Genomic DNA, 11,480 nt, shown 5'->3' with positions numbered 1-11,480 from the left:
AAATCCCCGAGACATGAGATACCCCTGGATCTCCAGAGTTTAAAAGTGGCATCTGTTAACCCCGGTTGGAATCCCCATGCTCCCACTATCGGTGCATAGGGGGATGTTTTATGTGAATTACCCTCATTTTGCCGCATTATATTCCAAGCCTTGATTGTATTTAGTATTATAGGGTTTTTACAGTGATCTGTAATGATTTTCCTCTTGTCTGAGAATAAACGGTTAATAAGTGGGTATTTTACTTGAGAAGCCTCGATGTCCAACCAGATTGATTGTGGATCAGACAAGACCCAATCAGCTATGTAACTTAATAGGGAACTTAACTGATATTTCCTAAAATCTGGGAAGTCCAATCCACCCCTTGCCTGTGGAAGCTGTAGCTTCTTCAGCTTAATGAGGGGCCGCCTATGATTCCAGATAAAGAAACTCAGCCAGCCGTATAATTTACATAAAGCCGTCCTCGGCAGCATCACCGGAAGCATTCTCATAGGATATAGGAGACGGGGCAGGATATTCATTTTGATTAATGCTATTCTACCCAACCAGGAAATTGGCAGGTCTCCCCATCGCTGGAGGTTCTGCCTTATCCTTTCCAATAAATACACAAAATTAGCCTTATACAACTGACCAAATACTGGAGTAATAAAAATGCCTAAATATAAGAAATCCTCCAGGGACCAGCGAAAGGGAAAAAAGGGAACCGTCCGCTAAGCGGGGTATCACAGCAAGGCCACCCATTGGCATAGCCTCCGATTTTGAAAAATTAATTTTATAGCCTGAGAATGCACTAAATGTATTAATAACTTGGATTAAGCGAGGTATGGACATCAAAGGGTTACTGAGGAATAGAAGAACATCATCTGCATAAAGGGTAATTTTATGTTTACCTGTACCAATCCTTGGGGCCACTATATTAGGATCAGCTCGTATAGCTTCTGCTAGTGGTTCAATTATTAGCGTGAATAACAATGGCGAGAGGGGACATCCCTGACGGCAGCCCCTACCCACACTGAAGCTATCCGAGCTTAATCCATTGGTAACCACAACTGCTTTGGGATCACTATACAATGTTGAGACCCATTTGGTAAACACCTGTCCAACGCCAAACCTCTCCAATGTGTAAAACAAATATGACCATTCGACCCTATCAAATGCCTTTTCCGCGTCTAATGAAACCACTACTCCTGGTATCTTTCCCTGATGACAAGCTTGAATCATATTCAGAGCCCTTCTAACATTATTGGATGATCTACGGCCCTTAATAAACCCCGTCTGATCCTCCTTTATTATATGTGGCAGTATCCTTTCTAGTCTCAGTGCTAACGTTTTAGAGAGGATTTTAAAATCTACATTTAGCAAGGATATTGGTCTGAATGATGTACAATCTTCTGGGTCCTTTCCTTTTTTAAGGATAAGAGAGATATTTGCCTCTTTCAGCGAAGGCGGGAGACAGCCCTGACTATATGCATAGTTATACATGTCCATAAGTGGACCAGCCAGTATTTCTGTAAATTCTTTATAGAATTCAGCTTGAAAGCCATCTGGGCCCGGCGTCTTACCATTTTGAAGGTGCCTAATTGCATCAACTATTTCTTGGGGTGTAAGAGGAGCATTTAGGACCGATACTTGTTCCGGAGTTAGGTCTGGAAAAGTCAAATTTTTAAAAAATGACTGCATCGTCTTCGTCCTATCTTCACAATCCTGTGATTTATATAACTCAGAATAGAATTCTCTAAAGGTCGCATTAATCTTTTTATGATCATGAGTCAAAATACCCGTACTTTCCTTGATAGACATAATAGTCTGAGGGGCCTTTTTTTTCTTTGCAAGAAATGCTAAGTATCTACCCGGTTTGTCGCCATATTCATATAACCTTTGCTTTGCAAATAATATTTCCCTCTTAGCTGTTTGAGTAAGTGTAGTGTTTAGAGCTGTCCTAAGAGCTGTAATCCTTTGCAATTTAATAATAGAAGGTCTATCAGTGTATGCTGTTTCAGCCGCTTTTAAGCGGGCTTCAAGCAGACGCTGTTGTTCTCCCTTTAATTTCTTCTGGGTCGCTGAGTAGGAGATGATCAAGCCTCGCGTGTAAGCTTTGATGGTCTCCCACATCATTGACGGGTTGCTAGCTGTACCTGAATTAATTTCTAAAAAAGTTTTAAATTCTTGAGAGAAGTACTTTACAAATTTACTATCTTTCATTAAGAAGGGGTCCATACGCCAATGCCGAGGGGATGTCCCACTGTTCCTTGCCTTAGTTTCCATATATACAGCAGCGTGGTCAGAAATTGCTATATTACCTATTTTACAGGATGATATGGAATTTAAAAAAATCGAGGGGGCAAAAAACATATCAATTCTGGTATGACATTTATGTGGATTAGAGTAGAAAGAAAAATCTCTACCCTGTGGATGAAGACATCTCCATACATCTACTAATCCTAATTCTTTGTTCAGATCCATCAATTGTCTAGATCTGGGAGATTCTCCTGCAGTACTCTTGGGAATCCTGTCTATTTCCGGATCCATAATACAATTAAAGTCTCCCCCTATAATTATATGACGGGCATCAAAAGCCATCAATTTTGAAAAGGCTTCCGTTATAAATTTAAAGGGGTGTGCCGGGGGGCAGTACAAATTTAAAATCCCATATTCCTCTCCATTTATGAGGGCTTTAATCAAGATATATCGTCCAGATTCGTCTTTTATCTGCTTTAGGATTTTGAAAGGGAAATTCTTCCGAACAAGAATAACAACTCCCCTGCTTTTTGAGCTAAAAGAAGAAAAAAAGCCCTGATCAAATCCACCCTGTCGTAATTTCAAGTATTCTTTATCTGACAGGTGTGTCTCCTGTAGGAGAGCTATATCAACTCTTTCCTTCTTAAGATTTGATAATATTTTCTTCCTTTTGAGTGGCAAATTACTCCCCTTGACATTCCAGGTGCACCACTTAACCGACTGATCAACCATAATCCTCTGGGCCAATCCGAGACCCCTCGGGAGGGGGAACCCTATCCAGAACATCCCGAGCGTGGAACATGTAAAATTTACAAAAATAAATCCTCTTTAATACACCCACAACAATACAGTAAAAAACTATTTCTAAATAAAAAAAAATAAAACGTATCTAAGTGGAGACTTTCCCCCTTGTTCCCAGGGGGCGTCACTTCCTCTCCAAAAGTCCCTCATATCCTCTCCCAACCAATGCCCCACCCTTAACCCAGGCACTCCTCAATAAAATGAGGAGAATTCAAATATAATACAAAGCTAGAGTTAACAGTGAGCACCCCACCCCCACCCATACCAACACCTGGGTATATTTGGTAATGTTAATACCATATATAAACATATAACTATAAAATTACCACTTCAACAAATAATAATTAAATATGATAATACAAAATAACGAAGGGAAAACAACCCCGCTCCTAAAGACAGAGGTAAAATCGAATAAGGTAACCACCTCCCCCCACCAACATTAACCAAATCCCCCAGCTTATATATATATATATATACACATACACACATATATATATATACATACACACACAAAGACATACATCCCTCATATATACATAAAATAATAACAGAAAACAACTCCAAGGGGGGGGGGGAGAAAATCAAATCCCTCTCCCCACCCCCCATGATAATATTAAGCAGGAAGGTAAGAGAAAGAAAAAAAAAGGTAGGGGATATAAATCAAAACGGGGGGGGGGGGGGGGGGGGGGGGTGGAAGGCAGACCAACATCCATTATGTCCTACAGTTTATCTAAGAGAGTCCAAGAATTCCTTAGCCTTTTCTGGTGATCCAAAGTTATATACGGATCCTTCATGGTTAAAGCGTAACATTGCTGGGTAGCGTAAGGAGTACTGAACATTTAAGTCCCTTAAACGCTTCTTCACCTCGTCGAATGCCTTCCTCTTTCGAACCAGAGCCGGGGAAAAGTCCTGAAATAGCATGATCTTGGATCCTTTGTAGATCATAGCTTGGGGGTCTTTTCCGAGATTTCTAGAGGCTTCGAGGAGTATCTGCCTCTCCCTGTAGCTCTGCAGCCGGAACAGGACCGGGCGTGGGCGCTGGTTCGAGCCGGGCCCGCGTATTGCGACCCGGTAGGCCCATTCTACCCTGACCTGGCCTGATCCAGCTTGCAGATTTAAAAGTTGTGGCAGCCACTGCTCTAGGAATGCTGTAAGCTGGCCTTTCTCTTCCCGTTTGGGAAGGCCCAGCAAACGAATATTTTTTCGGCGACCTCGATAATCGAGGTCGTCAATATGATTTTCCAAGGTCCGGACTCGCTGCTCGAGAGTCCGGACCTGATCCACGGCGGATTGAGCGGTTGTCTTGGAGGTCGCGGCCTTTAGCTCCGCCCCTCCGACTCGGCGTTGAATTTCTTCAATCTCACGGTCGTGCTTCTGCAGCGCGGCCGAGAGCGACTCCCAACGATTTCTGGATTCGACAATAAAAGCATCGATCTTCGAGTCAAGCTTGGAAAGCATTTCTGCAAGGCCTGTTACTGTTGGTAAGTCCCCCGGGGCGGCTGTGGACGCCTCTGCTGCAGCTGGAGAGGGTGGGGGAGGGGTTCCTGCTTGCTGAGAGCTGCGGGCTCCCTTCCCTTTAGTCATTTTAACTTAGGATTAAATTGTTTAAATGTAATATTACACAACTAATTGAATTACAAAACTATTATAAATGATTTGGTGAGCTTGGTAGGGGGTAGGTGACCCACTGTGCCCAAGTCTTGGGAGGAGCACTATAGACTCAGTCTTACTGGGTCGCCGCCATCTTGGATCCCCCATTGCCAGCCTTTAAACAGTCACGTCAGTTCACCATGGCTAGTAGGTTACTTTTAACACTGTAGTCATAAAACTGATAAAAGGACAGGTTTTGACATTGATTTACTGCAACATCAGAAGTTTTCCTGACAGCTAGACATTGAAAAAATAGTCTAAGGAACTGTTTTGATAACATGAAAACTGGCTTGTTCAGATATTGTTTCTTCTGTGGACATGTCCAGGCTGGCTGGCCTGAATTATACGGCACAAAGCAAAGTCTGAGGCACCTTACACCACTGGGAGTCTCAACACTCTGGCAAAGCTACATGACCACTTGTCCTATTTCTCTCTAGTTTGAAAGAAGACTCTAAAGTCTCATTCTCTAGCCTTTCTGTGATGTAGGACAAACTCCGAGATATTGGTAATGTTGCCAATTCCAGCCTGGAAGGAATCTAAGTTTTAGAGCTTTTGGGGCCCAGTGATCACCAGTTTCATCCTTGCCCTGTTCTGTGGCTTCATCTCACTGTGATACTGCACTCCAGGAAGGATTAATGTCCCTGTAAGACAGTGCAGGTTTTCTGCTCATAGTCCTACTAGAGAAGGGGCAAAACTTGACCTCCTCTTCAGAAATAACGAAGGGCAGTGACTGAGGTGTTATTGGGGTCACTTTGGGACTAGTGACCAAACTTCTGTGTGCTTTAAAATGGATAAGGGAAAGGATGGGTCTAGTCCACAAGTTGAAGTTCTAAATTAGGGCAAGGCCAATTTTGACGGTATTAAACAGGAACTTTCAAAAGTTGATTGGGAAAGGCTGTTCACAGTTAAAGGGATGTCTGACTTTCAAAAGCAAGATACCAAGAGTTCAGGCCCAGCATGTAAAGAGCAAGTCTGTAGCAGGAGTAGGGAGCACTCAATGATTAGAGAGAATGAGACTCTGGTCAAGAAAAAAAGAGGCATATGTCAAGTATAGGCAGCAAGTGAATCCCTTGAGGAGGACACTTAAGAGGGAAATCAGGAGGGCAAAAAAGGGACATGAGATAGCTTTGGCAGATAGGTAAAGGAGAATCCAAAGAGATTCTACAAGAATACTAATGGCAAAAGAGTAACTAGGGAGTGAATAGAGCCTCTAAATCATGAGGGGCATAGATCAGGTGAATAGCCAATGACTTTTCCCCAGTGAGGGGAATCATAGAATCCCTACAGTGTGAAAACAGGCCCTTCAGCCCAACAAGTCCACACCAACACTCTGAAGAGTAACCCACCAAGACCCATTCCCCTACCCTATTATCCTAACTAATGCATCTAACCACACATCACTGAACACTATAGGCTATTTAGCATGGCCAATTCACCGAACCTGCACATCTTTGGATTGTGGGAGGAAACTGGAGCACCCGGAGGAAACCCACGCAGACACAGGGAGAACGTGCAAACTGCACACAGTTGCCCGAGGCTGGAATCAAACCTGGGTCCCTGGTGATGTGAGGGTGCTGTGAGGTAGCAGTGCTAACTACTGAACCACAGTGCAAACTTGAGGGCATACGTTTAAAGTGAGGGGGTAAAGATATAAAGGGGACACGAGGGGCAACTCTTTCATGCAGAGGGTGCTGCATATTTGGAATGAGCTGCCAGAGGAAGTTGTAGAGGTGGGTACAATTACAAAATTTAAAAGATATTTGGACAGGTACACGGATGGGAAAGGTTTAGAAGGATATGAGCCAAATGCTGGCAAATGGCATTAGTTCAGGTTAGGAAACCTAGTCAGCAAGGATAAACTGGGCTGAAAAGCTTGCCTCTATGCTCTATGACTATGACTAATTGAATTAGCTGAAAAGGGTAATGAAATCCAATCCTATGCAAGTGTGCAGTGCTAATGATTGCAATTCAGCAGCTCTAAGGTTCATCTTCATTGCAGTCAAGACGTGACAGGATAGGGTTGGATCCTCTTTGGAGTATCGATGGGCCAAATGACTTTTTTCCTTACTGTAGGCATTCTATGATTCTTCAACACTACTGAATAAAGACTTGTGCATTAAGGACAAAATCTCCATTAGGACAGCACCATAGCCACAACATCCTCGTCTTGGAACAGATTCAGATACAGAGGTTGGAGGGGTCCTTAGCAATTTATTGCCATTATTTTCTGAGTATGCCCCAACAGCACTGGACATTTATCTTCTGTTTCATCTGTTGACAAGGACCTTGAGTGGAACATGCAAATACCTTATTGTCTGCTCCCTTCCATGCTTTATTATTGATTACTGCATAGCGTACTATTCACAATGCATGTTCAGCAAGTGCAGACTAGCTTTAAGGATTACAGGCCAGCTGTAAGGAGTTTTAGACTATAAATGTAATGGGGTTGTTGCTTACAATGAACACGCAGCAGAACGTATTATACTTGCATTCTATTTAATGAGTTTGGGTTAATCACAATCCCTGATTGGGGCAAAGCAATTTAACCCCAGAGTCCAGATAAAATTTGTAAGTAGGTATAAAATATTTAAGTAAGATTCCAGAAAAGTTGTACAATGAACAATTTTTTTAAGCACTTCTGAAAGACTCAATGCATGTTAAAAGTTTAATTGAATTGAAGTACCATAAGTTCAAAAATAGATTGCTTTAGCACTAATGCTTAATCTCCAAACCTAGATAAAGGAAAGCAGTAGTATTTAGTATAAAGAGATGAAATGAATGCTTTGTTATTTAAGAGTGGACAAGATGATGATAATCAAAGAAGACAACAGTGTGGATGTTCTCAGTAGCCACAAGTAGCAGTTTGTTAGCACCAGTCAGGAGCCAAAGCGGCATGCATGTGCCTATTAAGGGAACAGGTTTTATATTTATTTATGTTTTAATTTTGAAATAGTCTGGATTTTTCTGTGTCATTTTGAATGTGAAATGTAAGCTTAATCTTGCTAACTGTGTCACAATCCTAGGTATTTAATATTGTTCTGTAATAATGTCTGTAATAAAATAACCCAGCTAAGAGACAAGTCATTATTGTAATTCTCTATGATTAATCATACAGTGGCACGACCTGAATTAAAACAGGTATTATTTAATTAATTAAAGTGCTGGTAATTGTGCAGATCTACATCTGACTTTGAATGTCATGTATTGCAAGTCGAAATGTTTTCACAGTTTTCTGGTTGTGATAGGTTTGTGCTAGTGTGCCTCTTAATAAAATAAGGACTGGCAAATGTAAGCTTCTGGGTGTAGGTTTGCTCACCGAGCTGGAAGATTCATTTTCAGATATTTCGTCACCATACTAGGTAATATAATCAGTGAGCCTCCAGCTGAAGCACTAGTGGCATGGCCTGCTTTCCATTTATGTGTTTGGGTTTCCTTGGGTGATTGATGTCATTTCCTGTTCTTTTTCTCAGGGGATGGTAAATGGGATCCAAGTCAATGTGTTTGTTGATAGAGTTCCAGTTGGAAGGCCATACTTCTAGGAATTCTCGTGCGCGTCTCTGTTTGGCTTGTTCTAGGTTGGATGTGTTGTCCCAGTTGGTATCCTTCCTCATTTGTATTTAAGGATACTAGTTAGAGTGGGTCATATCTTTTTGAGGCTGATGAAGGGTTTATCCCTGAAACATCGATTCTCCTGCTCCTTGGATGCTACTTGACTTGCTTTGCCTTTCCAGCACTACACTCTCAACTCTGATCTCCAGCATCTGCAGTCCTCACTTTCTCCTTTTTGTGGCTAGTTGATGTTCATGTATCCTGGTGGCTAGTTTTCTGCCTATTTGTCCAATGTAGTGTTTGTTACAGTCCTTGAAAGGTATTTTGTAAATGACATTAGTTTTGCTTGTTTTCTGTATTGTGTCTTTCAAATTCATTAGCTGATATTTTAGTGTATTAGTGGGTTTGTGGGCTACCACGATGCCAAGAGGTTTGAGTAGTCTGGCAGTCATTTCGTGATGTCTTTGATGTAGGGGAGCGTGGCTAGGGTCTCTGGATGTGTTTCGTCTGCTTGTTGGGGTTTGTTGCTGAGAAATTGGCAGACTGTGCTCACTGGCGACCTGTTCTTTTTGAATACTCTGTATAGGTGATTTTCCTCTGATCTGCATAATTCCTCTGTGCTGCAGTGTGTAGTGTCTCGTTGAAATAATGTTCTAATGCATCTTCTTTGTGGGTGTTGGGATGATTGCTTCTGCAGTTCGGTATTTGATCAGTATGTGTTGTTTTCCTGTAGATGCTGGTTTGAAGTTCACTGTGCTGCAACATCTAGGAATGGCAGTTTGTTGTTGTTTTCCTTCTCTTTAGCGAATTTTATGCCAGTAAGGGTATTATGGATGGTCTTGAAGGTTCCCTCTAATTTGTTTTGTTTAGTGATGACAAAGGTGTCATCCACGTAGCGGACCCAAAGTTTGGGTTGGATGGTTGGCAGAGCTGTTTGTTCGAATCGCTGCATTACTGCCTCTTGGCAACATGGTCATCCACAAACCCACTAAAATAGCAGCTAATGAACTTGAAAGACCCTATACAGACAACAAGCAAAACTAATGTCATTTACAAAATACCTCACAAGAACTGCAACAAACACTACATTGGATAAACAGGCAGAAAACTAGCTACCAGAATACATGAACATCAACTAGCCACAAAAAGACTTGACCCATTCCCACTAGTATCCCTACATAGAGATGAGGAAAGACACCACTTCGACTGGGACAACACATCCATCCTAGGACAAGTCAAACAGAGACACACACGGGAATTCCTAGAAGTATGGTATTCCAATTGGAACTCTATCAACAAACACATTGACTTGGATGCCATTTACCACCCCCTGAGAAAAAGAACAGGAAATGACATCACCCACCCAAGGAAACCTAAACACAAATAGAAAGCGGGCTATGCCACCAATGCTTCATCCAGAGGCTCACAGATGCTGTTACTTAGTATGGTGACGAAATATCTGAAAATAAACCTTGCAGCTCAGTGAGCAAAGCTACATGCCGAATCTCAACCTGAGCTACAAATCTTCTCAAAACCCACTAATGTAAGCATATTCAAATGCAAGCTCTAATGCTTGAAACTGAGTTGATTCATCTAGTATCTTATAAATGTAAAAAAGCTTTATTGATTTACTATTGCATAACCTTGAAAGTGAGAAGACAACAGTTCAGATGTATAAAATGATAATATCACAAAACATGCAACCTATTTGAAATCTCAAGATGGGTTGAGAATGGGCTGCTTTATTATTAAACCCCAACCTTGCTTGCATTTTTTGGATGGATATTAAAAAATTCTGTATCACTATTTGGGGTTTTATCAGTCTAATAGCTAAAATCTCCCTCTCCACCAATTAACATCTGCAAAAACAAGTGAACTTCTTATTCAGGTCATTCAGTGTTAGAAATTTCAGTGTGCAAATTGGTTGTTGCATTTCCTTAACTGTCACAATTCTGGAGGTTGTACATAAGACGTCTGAATCATTGGTTATCTCCGCAAATGGATCTGGCCCCTGTAATCCAGACATTTTTTTGCTGCCCGATATCTAAATGAATGGTAAGCACAGCCTTGGTATTGGAACAAAGAACACTTGCTTCATACCCCAATTGTTGGAGTGTATTGCATGCTACATTATGAACTTAGGCTTGATAAGCATTCTTACAAAAGAATTAAATAGTTTTATTTGCAATATATAGGAATAAACAAAAGTTTACACAGTGAGATCAGTATCTGTGATATGTAAAATAAAAAAAACTTGATTACTCTCTCTCTTTGACCACATATACAACTTCAAACTGAACATCACTCATTATTACATCTGGTAACTACTGAGTTGAAACACATAGGTATTTTTCACACAAGTACAGAGAATAAAATATCTAATCAGTCCGTGAATTTAATTTCCTGACAACAGAACTGTCACTTACAGATGGCTTCAGTCAATAAAAGTCTAGTTTTCTTTCGAAGCATCTGAAAGTTATTTCACCTTTGTACTCAGAATCGGGGGCTGAAGCACATTCCTCTGCCTCTGAACATCATGATAAAATTCAACAATCAATACAGCAAAGTAACTGCCCATGTACAGATTAAATGTGAGAATACACACATTAGATGAGGCATTGGGATATCAGTAGCCAATTTTGATTTGTTTTCAACTCAGTAGTTACCAGATGTAATAATGAGTGATGTTCAGTTTGAAGTTGTATATGCAGTGCCATTTATCACAGTGCTTATCTGACAAACAGTATTGGATGAGTAGAAATTTTGTTCCAATTAAACACTGAAGACATTCCCAATACATTTGTTCCACCTCTCCCCATGAGTACACTAAGGCCTTCTCAACCCATTTAACCCTGAGCTGAGATTTGACCCTAGAACCAAGACTATCTATCACAACCTTGCTAGCGTGCCTGTCCCAATTCATCAGTTACCCAGATAGAAAGATGGAAAGTAAAACTTGTGGGGTGCTGGCAGGTGGAACTAGATTGGGTTGGGATATCTGGTAGGCATGGATGAGTTGGACTGAAGGGTCTGTTTCATGCTGTATATCTCTATGACACATACTAATCTGATTGATTGATATTTCGAAAAGGAGCTCCAGTACTTTCACGTTCGAGTACAATTTGTATTCCTGGTTTTTTACCCTCTCGAATGCTGCAATGTCTGTATTACCTCTAACCTTGCCTATTCTAATGCTCTGCTACTCATGAATCCCGCACTTAAAATAAAAGCGGAATAGTAAGAAA

Source organism: Chiloscyllium plagiosum, unplaced genomic scaffold (genome assembly GCF_037043375.1).
Source record: "Chiloscyllium plagiosum isolate Xiang-an unplaced genomic scaffold, Cpla_swu_hap1 HiC_scaffold_28, whole genome shotgun sequence".
NCBI classification, from domain to species: Eukaryota; Metazoa; Chordata; class Chondrichthyes; order Orectolobiformes; family Hemiscylliidae; genus Chiloscyllium; species Chiloscyllium plagiosum.
Note: the sequence above shows the minus strand (reverse complement) of the source record.